Source organism: Rhyacophila brunnea, unplaced genomic scaffold (genome assembly GCF_057557595.1).
Source record: "Rhyacophila brunnea isolate RB1 unplaced genomic scaffold, BYU_Rbru_1.0 scaffold_8, whole genome shotgun sequence".
Lineage (NCBI taxonomy): Eukaryota > Metazoa > Arthropoda > Insecta > Trichoptera > Rhyacophilidae > Rhyacophila > Rhyacophila brunnea.
The window spans coordinates 21160010-21187826 of NW_028233350.1; positions in this window are offsets into that span (position 1 = coordinate 21160010).

Consider the following 27817-nt stretch of genomic DNA (forward strand, 5'->3'; position numbering starts at 1 on the left):
ATTTAGACGTAAAAAATATATTATGAAATATCTAATTAATTTTATAAATTATTCTCAAGAATGACTCACGGCTTGGTAGCTTAATAAGAAAAGCACTCACTCGGCAAGCAAAAGTTGTGTGTTCAAATTTTATTTATTTCTTCACGATTTTTCCGAAAAGTAAAAAAAAACCCTCCCACTCTGGTTACATTCTAAAACGACAGTAAAAGAGCTACCTAATGAGGGATTAAACTAGAGGGAGCACTTATTGAAAATGAAAAGTCTATCCAGGATCCAAAAAAATGGCGGTATTACATGTTAGAATAATTACACGTAACAAAGCACCTTAAAGAGGGGGCCACTGAGAAGAAACTGACGTCTCATGCCGCTAGGGAGAGAAGGATACCCACCAGTTCCTAAGCAACGGCCATCTTTTTTTTCAGTGTTCACATCTATGAATAATATAAGTCAAACTGAATGTTAATAGTCACAGCAACTAATTCTCCAGAAAAATATACCATTCTTTCGCATCTCTGATGGATTCCTAGTATGATCATATGGGCATCCACACAGCGGAGGTTTGTATTAACAGATATTTTATTTTATGACAAATGGATGTAAGTCACTTGCTCAACCTATTAGGTCCATTCTCTGACTCCAAATATAATTTGAAAAAAAAACCTAAGTGACTGTTAAGTTAGTAGTAGTAGGTAAGGCTATGTTTAATAATGAATGGTATATTCAATGAAGTATTTTTTCGCCAGTTTCAATAAAATTTCATTGATTGCATAACATCTAATAACAATATATGCTTACCAATAAACTAAAAATGCGTAAAACCAACCCAAATTTTACTAAAATAAATTCTAAATAGTAAATCACTTGTTGTATTATTAATTTTCGTGTTTATTCTATTAATAGTAAAGTAATAAATAAAAAATAGTTCAATAAACAAAAATAAAATAATATAAAGATTTATATTGATGATTTCATTATACGAAAGGTAAATACTTGTAGCTAACGGGAAAAAAAGAAAGGAAAAACTCATTGGCCCGACGGTTTAATACCCACTTCTGCGTAATGCGAGCAAATTGGTGCCCACACGTGGCGTGTAGCTCGCCTTGCGTCGTCGTAATGTGGTATGTCGGCGATTTTTACTTGAAATTAAATAATTTATCAAGCCACTCTCCCCGGGGAAATGTCTTCGCCGATCCCTCTCACTGCTTGAAGAACGGTACGACCGAAAAGGAAAGGTTGATTGTTGTTGGCAGGGATTGTGTCACCGGTTATTTTAATTTTACCGGTTGATAATTATTTAGCCTATAATCGTTTATTTCTATTTTTTCAATATGTTTGCAATATTTTATTAAAAATAAAAATTCCCTACAAAGCTTTGTAAGGTTCTGGAAAACGAGAGAAATGTTATGGACAACAATAATTTAGGCCCTACTGGGTATTTGGTATTATTGATTAGTAAAGGCATTAATAATTATTAACATCGCTAATTATTACAAAACAAATGGGATGCTCTAGTACAGTGAGGTGTTTTTATAATTCTCGATTCTTACTTCTTCGACCTGTTAACTCCCTTAATGGATAATAATATGTGTATGTACTGGCACATCATGTTAAATATTTATATAAACGAACACTTCAATTCACTTCAAGTTTCATCAAGTATATCTGGGGATGCTCTCTACCCACACCATCTACGGACCGCGTCATCCTGTTATACAGGCTTACAATAAGATAAGAAGGTGGCTTGGGCATTTTTCATAGTTGCCGCATGGGAGTTTAAAACTCATTTAGTGCTAGCTAAAACCGCGACTGGCGCGTTTGGAATACTTGGCCATTAGATATAATTAACGTGTTATTTAAATGTGGTAATTAAAAGGTCAGCAGTGATTCTATTTTTATGGTTCAATTATCAATCTTAGTAAATAATTCTACCAAATCTCAAATCTTCAGGAAGTATTAATAGAGCAAGCTTGCTATCAAGAAGCTTATAATATAACGTAGCGCAGTGTTGTTTTATGCCTTGAGCATAGACCGTATAAAGTGAAGCATGTTTTTTTAATCGGTTATTACAGGCAGATAATATTTTTTGTAAATTCTATGGTATTACCGGTATAATCCCTGATACATGGAAAGAAAAAGTGAGAGTAAGAGAGTTGCGAAAAGGAAAGTTAAAATAGCCTTTTTACGTCGATGTCCGATATTTTTTTCACTAACGGAAATGTATTGGTAATAAATAAACCAGAACTGAACGTTAGATCGCATTTCGTTTACGTACATCATTATCAATATTTACAAGAACTGTTTAAAGGGCCTAACATTATAATTCATAAAAAAACACTATTATAATATAATATCAACATAACTATTAGTACAAAGTTGATACTCATGTAAAATATATACTTAGGTATTATCACTTTTAATAGAAAAGAATATTATTATTAAAATACTGATGTTAATGAATAAAGTATGAGTTGTCATAATATAAGTAATAATATTATTTACATAGGTATTTAGTAAAATATATGTTACATATAAGTACTAAACTTTTTAAGATAAATTAGTTGAAGTGGAAATATACAGGTAACATTGCAAGTAGTTTGACGATTAAAAATACAAAATTTAAATGATAATAGATAATATTTTTAATATGAATAAAATAGATATCAGCTTCATCTTCTTCTTCCGACTATGTCCGATCCTAATAGAATTATAATATGTGCCTCCACAGGGTGGAGGTGTGTATTAGCAGGTTTTGTTTTTACGAGAAATGGATGGCAGCCACTTGCCCAACCTATTAGGTCCATACTCTGACTCGTACACAAATTGAAAAAAAAAATGTGTGCTTGCCAGACCCAGGATTTGAACCCATGACGCTATAGGCCGATGCTGAAGCCGCACGGCCATGGTGGGTGTAGCTTCATAGTATAATAAAAAATTAGCCATATAGTACTGGAAAGAGTACCATGCCATCTTAAAATACGTTATCTTAACTACATACTGAGGTTAAATAATGGGAGATTCTTTTTAGTATTCGTTATCCTCACTGCGCAAAGACTCAACGTTTAGTTACCAAGACGGCGCTGTTGCCCTCAAATATTGTCCACCATTCACTTTTGCAGTCTGCATGTTTAAAAACGAAAAGAGAATCTGCCATCTGGTTACTCCAGCGAGTCAGAACCCTTCAACATCTACCTTGTTTGAGATCTAGCAACCTTTCCAGATTGTCAAATAGCATGCAGCCAATGCGAACCGATTGTACGTCTTATGTATAACGTTGAGAGTCTATACAGGATGATAAGCAGCTCCTTTAGGATAAATTCTTTGCAAAAATTTCGAGCCATTTTTTAATCTTGCCTTCAGTGGCCATGTTTTTACATTGTGTATGCATATTCAGAAGACCGTAATATACATTAATATATTTAATTATATTTACAAGTTTCGGTTATGTAATAAACCGAAGTAAACAAAGTCATGAACGAATTCCAGAGAGAAATAAATAGATACAACATTAGACAAACATTAATATAACTTGGAGCTATTACCAGGCTAAAATACCTATTGCTATCATCATTCTCATACGTCTTTTCCATGTCTCCCACTCTCTAATACGTTTACATGTATGTTCTGTCATACTATCTTTATTTCTGGTGTTTCATACTCAATTATTTATCTGTGAGCTGGTGAGTAAGTCTGGTGAAGTCTTTTTAGAGTCTCCTGACTTATCACTAAACTCGTTTAATTGTCAAACGGTGATGCTTAGCTGATGGTTCGTCCCCGTCCATAATGTTTCTATTTTTTTATTGATTGTATATTAAGGTGATTCATCAGTGAAACGGCAAATAATTTTCAACCATAGGCACGGCAAAATTTTGCACTCGCTCCCATTCGGAGAGAGAATGTAAAGTTGGAAGCACGTCATTTTGCTTTGTGATGGTGACGGCCGTAATAATTCTTAAATCGTGTAAAGATGACTTAAAACGTTACCCATTTATTTTAAAAAGAAAACATGTCAATAAATATATTATTATTGTTACTGATAAAACAATAAATAGAACATTAAATGGACACATGTTGGATTTATAAGACAAATTATATTTGGTTTGACATGCCTCATTTGCACCCGCGACCTGCAATCCGCGCATCGCCTAGCGACGATCTTTTTAGACCGTGTCTCAACTGAGATATGGCCTTAAGGCTACAATAGCTTACAGTACCATTTTTCTATTATATTACCCTTAAATCTCTTGGATTATACACTTATTTTCCGATACTCTAATATTGGCGCTGTTAACATATATCAAACTATGATGAAAATATCATTTGTTTTTTTTACGACCGGATTAAAATAATTGATTCCTTAGATTTTCAAAATTTATAATTTGTATTTAAGTAAACGTGTACGTTCATTAAGTTTTCATCTCGTCCTGCTCTCTCTTACACATTTTTACGTATTTTCTTTCATGCGTTTTAGATAATTTTAGACAAATATACCTATACCTAAGTACCTGGTTGTTGTAAGTTTCCAATAATGTTTTTTATGTGTAAAATACTTTTTTCACAATATAGAACGCAGTCAACATATTATTACTTACGTTACGATACTTCATTTATTATAATATAATAATTTCGCCGTGAAAAGTGAATAAATGCAAATATGAGTAAAAAGTAAAAGCATATGTTATTTGTACGCATAGCTACTCATTGCAGTAGAAATTCATGAAGATGGTACGAGTTTATACATGCAAACATATAACATTTACCGAGAAAATATCGCCATATATAATGGGCAGAGTCTGAAGCCGGCTGGGCAGGAAACCGAAGTGAGAGAAATGGAGTGACGTTTCTTGTATTATATTTTTATGACTCAATAAAAAAAGTTGTTAACCCTGGGAGTGAAAGTAAAAAAGTATGTTTATTTCACACATTTCGGCCAGAGAAAAGGCAGATAACAAAAACACATTTAGGCGCTCAATCCGAGATGTCTGTACAAATATGCAGCGCTGCCAACTCCACGAGAGTAATATGCAAATTCTAATATTTGGGACTTTATTTAGAAGTGTCTTTTTCCTAATGCTGTCATTTCAGTAAAACACATTGTAAAAGTAGGCTTTTATTTTATTTCCAGTACGAAAGTATCTAAAAATGGTAAATTACTATTACAGTTCCAAGCCAAAGTACATTTGTGAACCTCTAAGCTGTAGACAAATGTTATTTTGTGAACCTGAGTTCAATGAACTTACTTTTAATATACCAATATTAAAAAACAAATGTTCGTTAATTAATAATAACAATCAATTACTATAACAACGAATTTCCAATTTATTAAATCATAATTAATTGAAAATACACGATATTTGCATAAAAATACCTATTACAAAAAATTGCTGACTAAATGGGACTTAAATCTCACATAATATACCGTAGTAAAGTTTAAAATACCTTTAAGTATGAGTCGTAGACAGACCAATAGCTCAAAGGAAAGATCAGTCAGGTACGGTGAGATTCAAACCTCACATGGTCTGATTTGTTATCTAGGATTTATGAAAATTGGGCTATTTTCTGAAATTATGTAGTTATTATCATTGCGAAGAATTTTAAATACTTAAAAGTTTATAAATATATATTCAGTATTGGAGAAGATATCGAAAACACTGTCCATTTTTTACTCCCTCACCGTTATAATTTAGAGAAATTCAGTAACATTTAAATCAAAACAAAATGACACTGATCTACATCAACATAAAAGTAGGAACAGAGGATGCAAGTCTAAAAGTGAAAAATATTTAAAATGGAATTAAAACCAGTTTTATTCAGGATGCTAATTAATTATTGCTTAAACTACGAGGAAATGAAACGAAGAGTAGATTACAGATAACATCCTTAAACAAATTGAACACCGACGTACAACTAAAAATAACCTAATCAAATACAAAACAACAAAACAATAAAATAATTCATACGGAAGAAAGTTAAAGAGGAAAGAGAAGATTGGATAAATAACCAACGTGAAATAAAATCAAAAATTTGGACACAGAAAGCAGTGTTAGAATAGTGAGAAGAGGTACTGGAGGAGGAACGCACATTTTTTTTGTCTGATCCTAATAGGTATTACCAGATTTAGTTTTTTACGAGAAATGGATGTCAGCCACTTGCTCAACCTATTAGGTCCATACCCTGACTCACACACAAATTGAAAAACAATATGTGTACTTGCTAGACCCGGGATTCGAACCTGGGACCCACGGCGTGATAGTCCAATGCTTAAGCCGCGCGGCCACCATGGGAATTTTAAATAAACACTCTATTTTATCATTTCGTATATCTGCCAAATTTTTATTACCATATTTTATTTCATACAGATGAAGACACGGTTTAGTGTATAATAAATTTAGAAAATGTTCTTTTTTTCAGCAAAAAATAATATTATCTACAAAACCTTTACATAACGAATGAGAATAAACAAATCACATAAATGATCATAGTTCGTAAATAACACGCAATTTTCAAATGAATCTCTCATTCAATATACACACGTATAAAGTATGATATTTCAGTTTACTTCTAATGATATAATTCTTACTTTAAGAAGAAAAAAACTTGTTCGTACAGACCAAGGAATGAGAAAATAATTATGATATATGGACGAACATAAATAGTAACCTAAAATTAGACTGAACTTTTCCGTGCAGAAGTACATTAAATGGTAATATATATAATGAAGATGTAAAACAATAATAAATGATTATTTTGTTTTGAAACATACCGTAGGATCGGTGGCGTAGGCATATAATCTGATTAGTTAATTAGATATCGATTTTAGAAATAAATAATTACAAATATAATATTATCTCCATTAGATAATTAAAATATTATCATATTGAAATATTAATATGTAAATTGTGTTTTATGTATTATTTTATAATCTCTTGTCAACATACAATAACTGCTCTGAGCAATGTGACGGTGACGCGTCTCAAATAGTGTGGCATGTCATTAGAAACTGCTCAATACTAGAAAAGGAGCGATGGTTTCTAGGAGACAAGATAATCACGAAATTGACCTCCAAAAATCTCACGAAATATTAAACAACAAAATAATACAAGAACACTACATACAATATCTAATTTTAGCCATTAAAATAAATAGAGGCACGTAGAAATACAGTAGGCAATATGAACTCGTTTTAAAATCTCATTGGAATAACAAATTTAGTTATCTTGTGCAAAAAAACAAAGATATGGTTTATAATTAAATTTTAAATGCACGGAATCAAGCATGAGAAATCGTTTTTAATATTTGTTAAATAATGTTGAGTATATTATTTAATTTTTATTCAAAGATTTTTATAGCTTTTTGATTATTTTTATCGTATATGTTTTAATTATCTCTATTGTTATGTTATTAAGTCATTAAATATAATTAACCTCTTAATATGTGTAGTTAATGCCTGTTAGATATCAAAACAAAAATATAATGTGAAAAAAATATTTTTTTTTTAAATTCATAATAGGTAGGTACTTAAACATATTATGCTTTTAATTAGCTTGTTAAACGATTTTTTGTTTATAGTGTCAATTATATTCAGTCTACATAGGCAATGTTAAAAAAACAAACATAATCATACCTAGTTAGTATCTATTTTGCTACCCAGCACCTAATTTCACAAAACAGTGATATAATTAAAACATTTTCCCATTTATAAAAACACTGTTACACCGCCGAAAAGGCATTGCACACCCGGGAAATCAAGCCGAACACAATATGTGTCGCCGGAAAAAGCGGAAACAACTTCCGGCTCATCGCCTAAATCGGCTTTGCGGCATTATCATCGCAATTGCTTTTTGCGGCTGATGTCCTCATTTATGCAAATATGTATCGTTAGATTAATCTCTAATGATTCCCAAAGACCCAATCTATCTGTCAACACGGGCTTTCCCTTGGAACTTGCGAAGGGTAATACGTTATAGTATCTGCTAATAACTCACTATTAATTGGCATACAAAGGTACCAGAGTTAATCATTATTATTTTAGTGAGAAGGTATTAAGGCGAATTAATACTCCGCCTACTAGGGGCGCCGAGTAGAAAATACAAATCTAGCTATTCTGTATTATTTTTTTGTTGATAATTTACATTTCAAGATATTTCAATTAATAAAAACGTAGCTATCTAAAAACATTTAAAGTCAAAAATAAACTTACAAAAATATGTTATAAAATGTGAATTCCGTAATCTTCTTATATTATTAAAACATAATATTATTTTGTTATATTTATTATCAAAATTTATTTAAATAAGTTTTTTCTAATGTAGTTTTTATATATTTTCTCATTGTCATTGATTTATACTGTGGTATAATTTTGTATATTATGTTAATTCACTCTATTATTTTATATTCTGAATGATATTTTTTTCTATTTAACCTGGTATTATTTATATTTTTAAAAAGTCCATAAAACTGTTTATATTTTAGTAAACTATTAATATGAGAAGAACCATTAAAACCATTTGTTTTTTCTAATTTCCAATACATTATGCCTAGTCTAAACTAATAACATATTATTATATCAGTACGTAAACATCCATGGCAGAATACAAAAAAAAAATAAAAAGTATTAATAAAATATAAATTTATTCACCTACATAATAATTATGTATCTCGGTCTGCATAAGCATTTTACTTTGTTTCAGTTTTACTAGCTCCATATAAAATTTCTAGGTAGTAACAATAGTCGTTAAAAGTAGGTAATCAGTTCTAAAACTCAATTTGGTTACAATAAATAGTCAATTATTTGTTACCATAGGTAAATATATGAATGTTATATAATATATATTATTAACATGGGTATGTACCTAATATATTATAATATATATAAAATAATACGATGTAACTAATTTGTGAGCTAGGTAATAAAGTGACAATTTTTCTTACATGTTAAAAACCTTGCCCAACGTAATCCAACGCACATAACATTAAGTATGTGTAATTCGGCCGTAACGAACCATTGGATACTTAATACTTTTGACGCGGATGCCGATTCAGGCTGTAGCGCTCTAAGTGCCCCCCCGGGATGGCACGGGGGCGGTCTGCGGTCTCACGCAATACCCATTCTGTACAACTGCAAACTGGACATTTCGTTTTTACAGGCCATCAGCGAACACGGCCGGTGGAAATTAGCGAGCTGCTATGAGCAGCGTACGCGATTGGTTATCGCACTACAATGTGTCGACAGAATTGCGATCCTCGGCGATAACATTTGACAGTTGGACCCGCTGTGCCACTTGTACGTATGAAGGAAACGGCTCATTTATTTGTGTTGTGTAGCGCTGGTTTTCAGCAACGACATAAAATGATGTCGTACATTCATCGAATTTATAACAGTGTATTATAGTTTCTAGTATTTTATATAAACTTATGCTATTAACAGGCGTTTCAATTTACCATATTGATTTTTGTAGAACATACATGGTTCATTTTTGAAGACAAGTCACCTAATTAACGAGAAAATAAATTGAGATTTGATTGGAAGCTAGATCCATAGTATCACTACGACATAACTGTAATTTATAATAACAATTAAAATACTAAGACAGAATAATGGAATAAGAGATATGATAAAATTAGTTTATATTGTTTGAGGTTAGAATCTTTTATAATATCATATTCAGTCATTTAAGAAGATAATACAAAACTAATAAATTATTTTGTAAATTTGTAAATTATTTGTAAAAACTCTTTTTGCTTAGCTAAGTCGACACTTCATGAATTTCAATATTATGCATAGTATGGATACAATATTATTATACACATAAAGTAGATGTTGTTACAATTTAAACAAAATCATAATCGTACTGTCACATTGCAAATATACCTAATTAAAAAATATGAGCAATTAGAAAAAGACAACACAGTGTTGATTTTCTCTTTTACACCAACTGCAACGCTGCAGTAGAAGAGAAGGGCTTTAGATTCCATTGACTCGGTCACTTTGACTGCACAGATGGACGGATCTCTTTTATAAACATTTTACCGTGGCAATTGCCACTTGGACGGCATCCAACTTTAAATCTAGTCTGACAAGTACCTAGCTTTATTTGGATTTTTTTATTAAATCAGTGAATACCAAAGGACGTACAGATGGGTATCGAGTAAACTTTAATGTTTTTTTTATAATTTCTCTGTCTCTGCGAACATTGATCACGAATGCCCATTATTAGAAACGATCAGGTCTCTATTTTTTTCATTTATTTTAATTAGACTAATATATTGTGTTCTATCTTTTAATACATAATTATTATTGTATACTATTTAAATTATAGTGTCTTCTTTACATCCACGGTATTTCATCATGTACATATTTAGATCAGACTCGGCGGCCAAATTACTGATATTATACCATTACAAGGCTTTGATATTTAGCATCTTTTATATTCTACCGATATCCATTTGTATATTATATCCTATACATTCAAAATTCACTGTTAGTTAAATCCACGTGACAGTGCGATGACATGCCTCCGATATTAAGAGTAATTAATTTAATTAATCCTTGTTTTAACCGTTTTAGCATTCTTTCTTCATTCTTACGCATCCGTATTTATTTGTCACTATAACAGTAATTACTAGTAGCATAATATTAAAAGTTTAACTTAATTTATAAGCTGGTTTCTTCAATCACATCATTTATTCACTATTATAATCACCTGTAATAGTTTTACTAATGTATTATCATCCAATTTGATTTTTTTCAGTTTTGGCGATATTTACTCGGATACACTTTATTTCCAATAGGTTTTCGATCGGGTTTAATCATCAATTCAAATTCAGCATATTTAAAAAACGGACTATAAGCCACTAAACGTATAGAAGTATATTTTTTTTAAATATATGTTTAAAAAAGGAAAGGTACTTATAATATTAGTACCTATCAGCATTCTTGAAGTATTTTTTTAAAATTTTTGCCGTTTTGCGCAACGCTGGTTTTGAAATATACTTGCATTATAGATTAACCAAATCTACCAAAACATAACAATTTACACTCTCAAGCTTGTCCAGTATAGATATAATCTCAATCCACAGCTGGATGAAGACGAATCCACATCAAACTTTCGTTGAAATTGATTATAATCCTCATCGATTCTCCTCTACTTATATAGTTTATTAATAACATAGATTTGTATAAAACATACTTACCTAAACTTGTATCATATATAATGTCATTTTACATTTTCCAAAAAAAAATATCTAGAAATGCGCAATTCCAATTAAAAAAATAACATTTTAAAGTCAATTATATTTATTTTGGTGGTTCAATAAATTATTGTGGAACAATGAAATAGATTTATTGGAAGGTTTTTAAAAAAAAATGCTGAAAATTTTGATGAATTTATTAAATTATAATTGTAAATAATAATAATATAATAGTTTGGTAGCATGAAAAATAATATAATATATATGAATTATGGAGATTTTAGATGCTAGTATAAAAATTTTAATAATTACCAATAATTTATATATTTTATTGAACATCCTTTGATAAGGTCTCCAGCCAGTCTATAATATGATATTTTTTATAAAGTTTGTTGGTATTGCAAAAGTAAAACTACAAGTGAAATGACATTGTCAAAAACATAGCAGAAAAAAATGATACGGTTGCTTAATTCGACGAATCATATAAGTAAAAAAGTCACGACCATTTTTTATGCGATCTGTATTACAAACAATATTCCATAGACGAAGCTACGGGCCATCTAGAAAAACCTTTTTTCAATCCAAGATTCGTATGGCGACGACATTGAAAAATGTGTTTGTATGTCACACGGCATGTCACAGCCATGCTCTATTGTGAATGTGAAATTATTTTTTTTGTGCATTTTGTAAATACAAGCAATCAATATACGCCGAAAATATAAAGATTTTTGGGCAGCTATTTTATAAACGACCCAATTCATATTATATATTGTTACTTTTTTATCCATAATACAATATGTCAAACCTTGATGACATAGTACTTTATCATTGTTATAAACAACAATGTAACTACCTACCTTTAAATGAATTTGTCGTTTCCTGCGTGATCCATTTAATCATATCAATACCCCAGTTCTAACTTGTTACGAGAAGGTTTTTTTAGTTTGTTATTAAAAGTGAGTTTATCGAATTCACATATTGAATCCAAACATATTGTGCGATGTTTTCACCCATGTACGGAACTTTAATCTTTTAGTAGATTGATAAAGTATGGATGAGCTTACTAACTGATGACAAATCTATACTAGAAACTTTATTATAACGGATACATTATTTAGTATATTGCACCGGAAATGACCCGAATCTGCATCCATTGGATTCCGGAAAATGTGCGTTACCAATTATTTAGTCACTTGCGCCCAACCTAATTACGGCAAAATTGACCAATATTTACACAAATCAAGTTTTTTTCAAAACTTTCTCTATATGTATTTTTTGAGGTTTTTCCAAATTATATGTTACATTATAAATTAGTATCAAGTCCGAGTATATATAGTTTTAATTTGTGTTTCCTTTATATCTAAGTACATACCTATCTAAAAAAAATGTTGTTTATTTTTTCAATGTATAAAGCTGACCTATTATTGGTAATACCAATTGGTGGAGCTACGGTTGTCTTCAACCAAAATTGTTTCAGCTACCTATACACCTACTCAATTTACGTGGCTGTGAATTTAGATGTACCTTGTTTTATATTTTATTAAAATATCTAGTTTTGACAAGTTGTTATTGATGGAAATATATGTATCTAAATTAATTATGAAAACAATATTACATGGGATGTTTTTTAATGGATAAAATAGAGATCATTTTTAAAGTTACCTGTTTCTTTGTGCATACAGGGTTAATTGTTTCGTATTTTTATAAAATTTAGCTCCCCAAAGTAAGATATAAAACATTAATATTATCGCAACATGTGAAAGGTTTGCTGGGTTCAATTCGATAAGATTACAAACTACATTATTGTATAAATAAATGGGTAAGTACATAATTACATACAACTGATTACATGTTACCCATCAAATAAGGATGCATACAAGGTTGCGCGTTCAAACTAATTACATATGTAAATTTTTGCGGCTGTCATTGAATAAATTTACTTATGTGAAAACTCTACTTTTATTTTTATTCAACGAATAAGACGTAAGATTTGAGAATATAACATTCTATATATTAAATAATATATGCTTAACTAGAAAAGCATACTGGCGTGAATCCAGCAGATATGGGTTCAAGTCCCGTCGGTTGTGGCATTTTTCTACATCATATTATGTAGGTAAGTATATTAAATATATAGAATGTTACATTCACAATGTTGTGTCTTATATGTTAAATAAAAAAATAGTTTATTAAATTATTAACAAGTCTAAGTACGGAATGGAATAATCCTCAATGTCCAATAGTAATTAAGGAGTTAATTGATAACTACATTAATTTAATGTACAAAAACTGATAGCCAACATTATAACGCAATTCGATAAGCATTTCATGTAACAATTACTAGTTATAATCGTAATTAGCTAAGATGCACGTAGCTTATTTGGAGAAGCATACTGGCGCAAATCCAGAAGATACCGGTTCAAGTGCCGTTGGGTGTCGTATTTTTTTTTTCTTTCTACAAAATGATTTTTTTCTAGTGTGTATATGCATGAGATATTTTCAAATTATGTATAATATGGTGAATCTATAAAATATTACAAAGAAAATATTTCAAACTGACGTAGTCAATCAAGGCTCTTCATGAGCGAACAGCCGCAAAGAGTGTTCAGCACTGATTTTTGGATAATAATTTAAAAAAAAAAAAAACTATTAGTTAGCAGAAATGAGATAACAATTATTTTTTAGATTTAAAAGAATGCTGGACTGAACTGAATTAATTAGTGAGTGGATAACAACTGGAGACATAAATTAGCATCCAACATTCACAAAATGGCTACAAAACCTCGCTGAAAATCGCTGAATATACGAATATTGATTAAGGTCGGCGAAAACACGCGGCAACGAAAATCCATAGACTAATATAATTTAAAGGATTTCAAAAAGCTTTTACCAGTTAATGAATTGACCTCAGATGATGATCCAATTACACAATATTATTTAGCTCACTGTAAACTAGGTTTAGTTGTATATTAAGTATTTCGATTATAATATTGTTATATCTACCCAAGCCGCTTTATAATATGTTATGTTCTTTCATATTATCAGAATAGTATTTATTAATAGAAACTACGCTTCTGTTTCCATGACAGAACGATAAATCATTTTAATTAGTAAAATAATATGGGCCAACGTTAAATTTCTCTTCCTTCGTGACTTCTAACTTTACTTGTAAGTTGTCAGCCTTCAAGGATTACCTTATTATCCAAAACGCCTACCATCCATTACAGATACCTTTTATTGACACAGGAACCCAGTAAGTACCCTATCATGAAGATTATTCAGAGCATTTAGACAAAGCCTGCCTATTATATGATGTAGGATCATTCGTCTGCAGATTACAGGGAAGCCCTCCCACTTGTAAAGTAAGAGCTTAAACTAAGTAGACTGGAAGACATGGAAACTGTCTTTATTTTCAGTTGTGACAACAGCATGGTAAATAACAATAAACACATTGTTTTAGCGATTAACGGTTATAAATTTAAGGATTATAATTGGAATAAGGATTTCAATCTACTTATTTACGGTTTTTGCACCTATCATTGTGAATTTTTTATTTATATTTCTATACTAAATACTTATGATTTACTTTCTATTTTATCAAGGGAAACAATGAATAAATCGCCAATACTACATTATTTTCCCACTATTTTTAAAGACGGCAAAAAATTCGGTAGCCAAAAGCACTTATTTAGCCTTATACTGCAAAAAACATAAAATTTAATGTACCGTGGGCTTACTGTCAAAGCATGTCATAGAGTAATTGCAATTTTAAAGTTTGGCATGTCCTCTAAAATCAGGAATATTGCTAATTTAATTTTACTTTGTGTGTATGTGTATGACCTTCATTTTTTTCTAGCATACATATTTATAATAATAGACACATACTCTGTTGTTAACCCTAAATTATCGACATTTGGCAACAACATCGCAATACTATCTATAGAGATGTCTTGATGTCATCAATAGATGCAGTCGTTTATTTGTTCAAGCTGAATGTTATTGATGAAGATTTTTTTAAGTCAGTAAACCATTGAATGAAATATAGTGAACACGTAGTTTAAAGAAGAAAAATTGACTGAAAATCTCACTGTAGTTCCAAAATAAAGAAAACATTCTAAATGTAGATCTAAAGGCCACTGTGTCTACTATATAGTTAAGTTCTGTAGAAGTACGTAAGAGTGCAACGCACAAAACTAAAAGGAGCAGAGTTACGATAATATTATGAATATATTAATTAGAAGTAAAGGCAACAATGCCTTATGTTACTGTTTTAGAAGACAATAAAAATCTCTTAATATTATATTAGTTATCTACAATTATAATATATTGATTAACGTCTACATGGAAGTATCAAATTTATTTACGTATGGTTTTATCTAACTTAATAACGTATTTGTAATTGAATAATTTAGTGCCGGTTTTGCATCTAACTTGTGGGTTTTGAAACCAATACTTTTTGAACTGAGCCAAATTTTCAATTAAAATAAATGTTTTATTTACATGTAGTTGTTCATAATTAGTTCCAAAATATGAATTACATAATATTATATACAAATATTAAAATTAACTTTAGACTAAGTTGAAAGTGTTTCTAATAGTTTCGTTAAATATATTTTATTTCTAAAAAAACTATTTATTGTTGTACAAAATATGTAAATTCAATAAAATACTGTCATACTATGCCATCATTAGGGTACCTTATAAAATTCATGATTCTTTTTCCTATGTATTTTAATAATAACAATAGATAAATATTGTAGTGATACTGATAAGATAACAGAAAAAGCATCCTATTATCTGCTCTATTACCATGAGTAGTTTATAAGTAATTACATACAATAATAATATACTGTTATATTATTGGTATAAAGCAAGATTCTATTAGTTTATTCAACAACGTACATTAATTTGTTATATTCCAGGTGAATCATAATATACGGCCATCTATGTATATAGTGGAGATTATCTTGATGTCATTTTTCGGAGGAATGGTTGTTAGTTACACATTCAACCTGAAAAATAAATATATATCAAGAAAAATCAAAGATTTGAATCTATCTACGAATAAAAATTCAAAATGATATATTGTAAGTAGTTAATTTAATTATAAGACTTAGTTATCTTATTATCACCATTAGATTTTGTGATTTATCGACATTCTTCGTTTCTCGAGAATTCTAATTCATATCTCAAGAATTCTCAAGAAGTAGCTTTAACTCATCTAGTGCAAATTTTTTTTAGAAAAAAAATTAAGAGCCTAATTAGATTTTCTTATCTAACGGTTGAAGGTAACTTGATTATTTTTCGTTTCAAATTCCATTATTTTTATTTTTTGTTTTCTTTATACTTAATAAATTATTAAGATTCTCATGGATAATATATTGAGAAATGAGAATTTTCAAAATTTTAAAAAAATATTTCTCAATATTCAAAACTCCTTTTCTGATTATTCTACGAGAATTCTCGATCAAAATCCCTAGTCAATCAGTTTCGTGATATTGACGTTATTATTTATTATCTATGAATCAATTGAAATTTAATTTATGTGACATACCTATTATATATATTAGGTATAGAAATTAATAAAAACATTTTTTAATAGTTTAAAGGCTTTTGTAAGAATTGAAATGTTTAGTATTACAGAGTTTTTAATCCCGATGGTATTGTATGTGGTGAGTTGTTCTAAATTAATATATGTGAACGTTTAGGTGGTTATTGCATTTATATATACAGATATAGTATTATATTATTATGTTACCCATGCGTAAATCCTTAATCCAATTAGCTATTTGCGAATAAGACTTCAGTCGCAAATATCCGTCTTCTTATTGGAGGATTATTAATTAAATCACAAGACGTGTTCTATCTCAAGTTGTACTAGATGTTAACAAATATAATAAGTTATACATACAACGACGTCAGCATAACGAGATATTGCCAAGGCATAATATTTAGACGTCACAATAGAATAATTCAAAACGTTGCTATTCACACAAAGAAAAATAATATATCGTTGTAAAAATATCAACTCTGGAAATGAAAAAGAGCGTAATCCATACAAATTTCATTGTAAAATCAAATTTTACAGGAACCAAAAAAACATTTTTGTTATGGTTTTCGGTCAATGCTAAAATACAAAATAGACATAATTTTGATGCGCACAATAATTAATAATTTAGTTGTTATATCCCTTATCTGATATTATTATTATTGAGCTAATTAAAAAAACCAACAAAAATAATGGTTAGGTTCTTTTTCCCACGTCATTTCCTTATCATTTTTATTAATTGCTAGCTAAATTTAGAAAATAAATCGGCATTTACAGCTTACTTCTTTGAACACAACGTATATTTTGTAGTGTAAAATGTTATTATGCAATAAAACCTATTTTGAAAAGAACAGAGGGTTACGCCCTTTATCTTTTCTACAGTCGATATGTTGAAAAAGTCAATTTATTATGATCTTCATGATCATGATAACAATTAAGATTGTGATAAATTATGATATATTCTGGCTTTTTCCGGCAACTGTTTTCATAAATTCACATTTTTAGGATTTTAGGTTCTTTTGTCATGACGTGTTTGACAGTCATAGGAAACTAGATCTAATCAGTGAGTTACCTTTTATTTTGCGCTTTATTGATGTGTTCAATCTCCTTTCACCAATGCATTGTCATTTATATTGTGCATACAATCATACCAACGTTGTTTCCTCCAATTTTAATCTTCGTATTCTATTTGCATACGAATCAAAGTATGGACCTTATAGGTTGAGCAAGTGACTAATATTAATTTCTCGTAAAAACGAAATCTATTTATACAAACCTCCTCTCTGCGGAGGTCCATATTATGATCTTTTTAGAATCGACAATGGTAAAAAAAACATTAACAAGTGGTTGGAAAGGTTGACGTTTAAACATACTATTAATTTAGTATTAATATATTATATAGATTGTCTTTATAAAGATCAATATGGTAAAAAAAAATCCAACCCTTAATTAAAAACGGTAGGCCAAAGTAATATGAAATTACAAGAGATAATATTATCATGCTTCTAAAAATTGATAAACAGTAATTTATAATTGAATTAAGTGTAAATTTTTTATACTACCAACTTATATAATATAATGGAAACACTTTCAAAATCGATAAATACTTCATACCAGTCGTTTACACTAATAACTCTACTATACGTTATCAGAGCATAAAGGTTTAATATTGGGCAGCTTTCTCAAAAGCTTCGTGTGATAGCATTATCTCCTTGACATGTAACAAATTGACTAAATGGGATGATATCAGTCGAATTAAGACGGAATATGGGTCGCTTTACTCGGGGGTTCGCTTAAGGTAAATGTTACTTTTACCTGTGACAAGCAAAGATTGAACCTAACGTACATATTATATAGGTACATTAAGTGTAATACTTGGAAAATGATATTATTTCCATAGTAACAAAACTACATTAACGAAATACAAGTACTTATCCTGAACACCCCAATATTAGTTTCAGACTATTACGTTTATAATGTATTAACGTACATAAGTATTGCTTTGTACCTATGGTTTATTATAATAATATATTCTTTTCATATTTGGTGAATATAAATAAATATACAAAACCAAGCACAAATTGGTTCAAGTTCCAATATAAAAATTCCAAAATAATGACAAAGCATTTTTATTAACATCCTCCTTTTTTCCAGTACCTATCGGGTGTGAGATAGTATTTCCTATGTATATTATATATTTACACCATGCCCTAGATTCAAGCACACGTTAAACTATTTTTTTTAAATGGCCAAGTCGACATAGTTACGATAAATACATGGTGCACAGGTTATAAGGAATTCGTTGCAACTACTATTTCACGGTAAGTGCTACCCGATAGGCGCTTACTGAAAGTAGTATGTATACGAACAGTTATGTAATTCTGTGATAGTCACATAATTATTAATATGTCAGCATATCATTAATTATTGTATAACATAAATTTTTATTACTGATATAAAAGTAACGTCACCTTTATTAAGGGTGATCGTAATGCCTCCACGAGTGATTTTTAAAACGTTAATTTAATATAATATTATTTCATTGCCTACGATGGCCGAGTGTTTATGAATCAGGCATAATTCATGTGTCTCGGGTTAGAATCATAAGCTTGGTCAAAATTCACATGCTGTTTTTCAATATATTTTTGGACCCAGAGTACGGACTTAATTGGTTGAGCTACTAGCATCCATTTCTCATAAAAAAATAAAAATCCATTAATACAAACTCCACTCTGTGAAGGCACATGATATAATTATTATGATCTTCTTAGGATCAAACATGGTATAATTGGATTGGATATAATTGTAGGTACCCTATTTTTTTGGTAAATCTGTTTATACGACGTGCCGTATATTTGTCAAAAAAAATATTGACAATGAATGTTACTTTATGTAATAAATTGACTCTTCGTCAATTCGTGACGTCCCATTCAATTAATGCGTTGATTTTAACCAATTATTATCTCAAAATGATGATTTTAGCATAACTATAATATCTACTACCTTTATAAATTATTTTATTACATATAATTAGGTGGCTGAGCGACTTAAAAATCGGCTTATAATGTCGTGGGTCCCAGGCTTGAATCTAGGGTCTGGAAAAAATATACATATTGTTTTTCAATTTGTGTTTGTAATCCATTTCTCGTAAAAACAAAAATTTGGTTGTACAAACCTCTACTCTCCTATTAAGATCGGATGTGGTCAAAAGAAAAGAAAAAACGAATTTGGTACGGTTCTTTTTACAATGTAAATTCAATACATATATTATGTACATATTCAATTAAATATTATATTATTTATACAATCAACATATTACGATTGACAGCACAAATGTTTCTTGTATTCTCATTCTCTCTTTCATATAATTAACGTTTTCTTTCTTTTGTATGCACGCATTCTGAAATATTTATTTGTTGATGGTAACTGTGAGATAACATGACAATATATTTTACTTCATTATAACTGAATGATGTTGTCTTTAAATAATATGACTTCGCAATGTATGTGGTATAATAAAGTCCCTGAATGTAAAATGTAAAAAAATATTTATTATATTGACTACGTACAGAAAATATTTGAAAGCCTTTCAGGCTTATAAAGCATGTACCAAAATTCGCCGCCCACGCCCTTATGGCCATTTTATTTTAAATCTTCATGACTCTTACATGTGTGTCGCAGGCGTTGTGTTACCTATGTCACATACTTCCCTTTTCGGTGACAAAGCGTCTCATTTTGTCGACCGAATGGTCAATTTATTTAGTTTTGGGTCAGTAATTTGTTGTTTATTGTACGTCGTCCGTGATTGACGGCGTCCACAGAAAAAAGAACTGAAAATTGAAGACGCAAAAACCGATCGGATCTCAGGTCAAAGATCTCTTGACTATTGATACTTAATAAACAATGTAGACATACTGCCACTTGACTTCAATAAAGACAATTATTATTGAGTATAAATTGTCCTGGTTCTATTGCATACGATCAAATAATAATACATATATACATTACTAATCGATTACTAATCAAACTATGTGACCTATATTAAAGAAAGTGGGCTTCTATTTATTAATGGTAAATAATCATGACCTGTGTCGTCAACTATAATATGTAACGTCCTAAACTATTCCAGCACTTTTTGGATGTAGGTACTTCTATGAATAATAACTAAGTATTTTCAAAAACAGACAAGTCAGACATATTTTTAATGTAACACCTAATATAGATATATAGTATAATATAAACTTCATAAAATTCTTTATAAAACATTTTAAAATGTCTGAAGCATCATAAATGTTATTATATTTTCAAAAAACATTATAATACGATATAAAATATAACACAAAAGTGTAAGCCCACTTAAACTCTTATCAGAGTATTTCAATGTAGTTTACACTAAATAATAAGTTTTTAGCAGAAGCAAAAGTAGATAGATTCTTTGAAGATTTTGTGTAAGCTTCTATGTGAGATTTACTGATTCAGATGCGTTGATTCGAGTATTATTAATGAATACCTACCTATAATAACATTGAGGGGTGTATTTTCAAAATGAACTTATTCCACCACTTGATGAAAATGAGTTATGAATGCCAGAATTTAAAGGATAGAAGAAAAAAATAGCATTTAATCAAAGTAACTTATTCCAATACAAAAAAAATTGTAACATCAACACCGTCAACAGTTTTTAGGTTTTCGCCAAAAATTTGTTAAAGTCGAATAAGTTCACTTTGAAAATACATACGTCAATTATGCATAATCGTTAACTTAGCATATTCAACAAGTTTATATATTCTAAAACTAACTTGTTATCGTATTTTTTTCCCAGAACCGTATGGCAGCATTTTTTTACAGATACAATTTCAGTGGAAACCAATCATTGGTGGAAACATAGTATTTTATCGGTTGCGATTCACGCATCTCAAAATAATTTGGTTCTCCAACCAAATTTCAAGTTTTAAAACAATTCTGAGGCTCTCACGGTGTTAGAGTTTGGTTTAAGTTTATTTTCCAGCTTTGGATAATTGATAACACGAAAACCATTCTTTGTAAATATCATACTGTTTTTAAATATCTACCTGCGGAAACTTTATCGTAACATTCGTGTTTGATTATTGTGAGCACAGCATTGTAATCGTGTGTAACCTTTATAAAACTTTGGTAATACGAACATTATGAAGGTTTATATAATACTGTAATACGACTGTGTACTGACCAACATATAAAAATCATCCTAAATGATGACAAATCGCAAACGTCCACTGAAATATTACCGCCCGCTAATGGGCCATATTTTACTTAATTTTTTATGTTATGCAAAGTTGTCAGTGGAATCAAAAAAAACATGTCAAAACCGCCACAAAATTGAGGCGTGAGTAGAGCGAGAATTAACACTGACGGTGTATTTAAACAATTCATCATAATTCCATACAATTTGTCAATCCCCGGGTCGATCCAATGAATAGGCTAATGGGGAGGGCGCGCCGTGACTATCTGATGAATAGTTTAATTTTTCTTCGTCGTCGAACGAGTGGCGGACGTGGAATGGTGATTACAGACTAAGAGACCCTACAGCTGACACGACACGTTTCATCATGTTTAATTACAAAGCAAATATTAGCGCCCAACAGGGTGTGACCGGTTGATGAGCTTTTCAACTACTCATTGGCTAGAGCTTTATTGAGATTTGACGTTGTCATTGTGTGAATATATTGGCAAAATAATAATACTCATGTAGGTTTCAAGATATTATCCATTTGTCTGGTGGTAATTTATGATTATTATAATATAAAGTGTGATTATCAATAATATTTCAGCTTTAGCTACCTAGGTTTGCACATCACGGGACATGGAAATTTTCTAAAAGCAAAAGGCAAAGAAAGCTCGTTATCCAAATGGGACGATTGGAGCAACATACAAATTGTCTGTCAATCGTCAAATGTAACAGACCCATGATTATTCTTACAAAAAAATACCGGTAATTTGATGATTGCATTCTTCCGGTGCTGTTTATGGTAGCGATACAGAGCACATTGAACTGTACACTAAGCTCGAGAATGAAAATATATGTGGTGGTAAAAATTTAGGAGTAAGAATCGAGATTGCATCTGATTTGGCCTAGTACTATGGATACCTCAGGATAATATTTTAACCCAGTTTGCCTGTTCTCAAAGTAAACCGGATTGTAAGGTTACTAAATACCATCAACATACTGTATAGTGTATACTGTAGACATAACCGAAAATATTTTTAGGAAATGTTGAATCTATGGAATTTTATTAGAATTTTGATACAATAAGTAGGTTTACATTCAATAAATACAACATAATTTTGGTATTTCTCACATTTATTTTAACATAATTAACCAATAAAACGTATTTTTTGTAGTACTTATTCCACTTTTAATCAATAAATTAGGACCGATTTCGTCCGCCTCAGAGGGACATTTTCAAATGTTGAAAATGTCCCTCTGAGGCGGACGAAACCGGTCCTAATTTATTTATTAAAAGTGGAATAAGTACTACAAAAAAATTCGTTTTATTAAATTAAACAACAATACAATGCAGTTCCACCATGAATTGACAGTTAACAAAATAAAAGAAAAAAAAATAATTAACCAAGACTGATGGTTTCCATTAAAAACTTATGATACACACTTTTAATTAAGCTAACTGTTTGACATCGGCTGTATTGTATATAATACAATATTATGTATTATTAATAAGCGTCTTTATTCCTAAAATTATGTCTGATCATATCGCTTTGTCAAATCATCAAAGCTTTCAACACACAGAGGTTTTGTTTTACTGTCACCTTCTCATTTTTATATATTCGGCTAGTACGTTTCCGTTTCGATTTCACATTCGCGTATTCGAAATTCGAAGGGAAGCGGAAGTGAGATTTGCATGGCAAAGGGCTGTATGATTACAATCAAAATGAAAAAAATCAACAATGAGCCGCGTGTATGTAGGTACCGTGCCTTGAGAGGTGGTATGTAATTCTATCCAATTTCGTAACGCTTTGGTTATTTTGCGTTATACATGCAATCTTGTAGAATGGAATTGTATAATAGAATACTTATTTTAATATTTTCGTTGTACAATGTTAAAGTGGCGTAAGTCATTATCGTTCACATTAAAGTAGTATTAGAGTTATACAATCATTATAATATTATGTATGTCAATAAAATACCCACTTACTTAAAAGCATCGTATTACTTCACTCCAAATTATTGCAGCGGACATCGCCTTGTCAGTCGATTTTAGTGAGTTCTCAACGGTGCATTCAACCTCGCCGTGAGAAAAACGTTTTGGAAGAAGATTAAAAGACGATTAAAGGAAGATGAAAGGAAGAAGAGAAAAAGACGACTTGGCACCAGGACAACTGGATGCCACGGAATTCGAAAATAAATAGACGTTAGGTACTTCTAGGTACTTTAGAAAAAAATATTTAATATTATTATTTATATTTAAATGATTATATTATGATTTAATAGTTGGTAAGAATGAAATATGCAGACGTAAATAATGATTTAATCGTGCATAATTTCTAACGAAAAAGAGTCTTTTATTTTATATAAAGCCTTAGGCATGATAATTCTCAGTCCGCAATAAAGAATACATTATGTTAAGAGTAAAATGAATTAAAACTACTAAATAGTAGATAAAAACTGATTAAAATACCTCGTCTACGTTCTTTATACGTGTCTACTGCGGCGTCCAATTGTCCGGAGTCCAGTTGTCCCATTCCCTCTTGTGACTGAGTTTACCATAAACGGCTTGAGATACCTCCACTGGTTAAGATACTCTACCCATCTACCAGATTCTGTTGGCTTTGTCCAGGTATTATAATTGAGTTCTTCTATCCATTTTTAAATCTGTCCATAAGTATTTTACTATGTTGACTCATATGGAGAGTAAAATATATGCCTTTACAGAGTAGGAGTAGATTATTACTATTTTTCATTTAAGTTATATTGGGTGCTTGATCTGAATTAAACGCATATAGACAACAACTACATGTACCTACTTAATATTCGCATCGCACGAGGGTCACACTTGCATTTACGACAAATATGTAAGTATGTAACTAATTTTAATTACATACCTACCAACATATTAATGAAAACTTAATAAAATAACTAGGATCTAAATACATAATAAAAAACAAGAAAATGTATATAATTTTATTATTCAATTACTGTTGATAGTAATATTAATATCCGTACTTAAAAGAGTAAAATGGTAGATAAATATTAATTAATTAATTAATTATATTAACCTTATAGAACTCTATTTTAATGATTTTAAAACAAAGTTGTTTTTGAATATGTATTCTTGTTGTTGAACAAATAGGTATAACTTTGTTTCAAAACCATACGATAAATATACTTGATGTTTTTCTCGAAATGTTATTTGATATTAAGCCTAGTACTTATTATAATAATTAATCTTTTGTTTTTTGAACAAATTCTTAAATAAAGTTATAACTGGGGAAATGAATCCGTTTTGTATTAAAAAATCTAGTGATCATTTTTTTTTAAATATCTGTTGAAAAAAGTCTATTAATTAAAAATTACTCCCAAGAATTGGTAAACGATATCCCCTTTGGTTTACTGATAAGCTTTTTGTTTACATAATATTTAAGTAGAAACCTCTTTATCAGGGCGATCGTGCACAAAACATCATTAAACTAAGCTCTATAGAAAATTTCGCTCAACGCCGGAACATTAATTTCACAGCGTTCAGTGTTTACGGTACACTCACTGTAAATTAACCCATTTTCGAAATAATTTTTAGCATGAAAAGTGTGACGCACGCTAATTTTTAACAACATATTGCAAATTAAATTGAGTATACTTATAAGGTACTGTGGTGAGAAATATTTTGAATACAAACTAAAAAACGTACGACGTTTATCTTAGAATAAATAAAATTCAGATTGAGGTACATTTAAATTGAAAAACTATGATAAATGGATCGTATCTAAATAGTCTATATGAGGACTTTTATTTGATAATTTTAGCAATAAAATAATATGTAGTAAAGATTTATGGCATATTTAATAAATTCTTAATTTAATATATTTCAATTTGTCGCGGTAAATTTATTAGAGCATTATTATCGTTTCATGTCATTAATATTATTTCCATTAAGGTAGGTAGATACGAGTAAGTAATACCACAACATGTATATTGTATGCTAAAATTTAGCTTATTATTAAATTTATATTGGCCAATATGAACATTTTTGAAAACAGCCACGTTCTCCCTTCATCGACGTTGGTAATTTGTGGAATGCTCTGCAGTAGGAGTAGCTTAGCTTTTAGCACATCGTAATTTCTAAGGTAGTAATAATAAAAAAGCTATATGCATAGCGAGAGGATCCAAAAAGCGTCTCGAAGCTTTTACGAGCTATCACGGAGAAGTCGCCAACTGATCGATTTCAACTTATCATTTTTTACGAACCAGAAAAATTGAATCCTAATAATACTTCTGTTGCGGAGAAAATACGTTACATATGAATAGCTTTTATGATCAAAAACCTTTTATAAAAAGATGGTATAATTCTTAATAATACATTTTTTAAACATTTTAACAGTCATAAATATCCGAGTATAATATAAACAAACACAAATTAAACCTATAATTTACAATAATGTTTTTAAAATTACTGATTTTTACCCATAACATCAGGATTAAATGACTAAATGACAATGCCTTGTAATAACGATATGTAATATGTATAATAAACTATTTTTGTACTCACCGAATAATTTAAAAGATTAAAGAATGTTAAATTTTTTACTGAACATACATAATTCAGGAAAACCTCAAAAACATATATAATATAAGAAAAAAACTTTAAAAAATATATGACCCCGAACAGAGATCGACCATTGGATTTCGGTCAATGTACTTAACTAAGTTAGCGACCTGTGCTCTACCTTATTACGACAAAATTAACAATGATATTAAAAATGATCACGCAATTGAAACTTTTGCAACTGAATATGTTATTTTTTTAATTTTTTTGTAATATTTTTTTTGTTTGTAATTAAATTTATGAAAATTGTGTAGGTATAGGAGTTATTAAATAATAATTCTTCGTAAGAAAACAATAAAATTACTTTTATTTCATCTATAATTCTATACCATATCTGTGACTGAGATCGGTGATTATTTTGGTGATATTATTCACTTTTTCCATTGTAATACGTAAAGCTGGAATGCTAAGCAAAAAACAGTCTTTTGAACTAAGACAATTTTCATCTGAAATGATGAGTGATAAAGAAGTGTATACGTCTCGAAATATTTTATCATGAGGCCAAAGTAAGGTTTATTGCTGGTTTCGATATTTTTGAGCTTTATTGTCATCCAAAATTCTATATCACTTATCTATCCTTTATCCTATGAGCTGATATGGACTGTTATACAGACATTTCAAAAGCTTCACATTTTGTAGACCTGCACACCCTACTCTGTATAACATTTATGAAATATTATGTAGGTTAGTTATTAGAAAAATTACGACTATAATACAGTGTAATCAATCTGTTTATACGATGTGGTTTATAAGGTATATACTTACTTTAATCGGAACTTAAAAGTCTTTTTCTCTGTTAGGTAATTTCAACTTGTATTTCAAACGTATGACATATACCTAAGTTGGTATTCTCTACAAATTTACATTTAGTGCTAACACTGAGACTGGCACGTTTAAAGTTGTTGGCCATTAGATATAATTAACGTGTTATTTAAATGAAGTAATAAAAAGGTAAGCAAAAATGCCATTTCCATGTTTTATATAGGTAGATATTGGCGGCCAATTTTTTATGTTCATTGTGATTACTCATTCTAGTTAAGTTATAAATGGTTTTACACATTTTTTTACACTAAATATTAATGCCGAAGAGTAGTATAATTATTGGCTTCTTATCTACTCATCGTGAGAGATTGTCTTTATATACCTACGCATTGGAAAATTAGTAAATAAATGTCATAGCAGCGGTGTGAACTTCTCTCAAGTGAACCTGTAATGCAAAGTCACTTGTAGATAACTTAGTCATTGAACCATTGGTCCTTTTGCT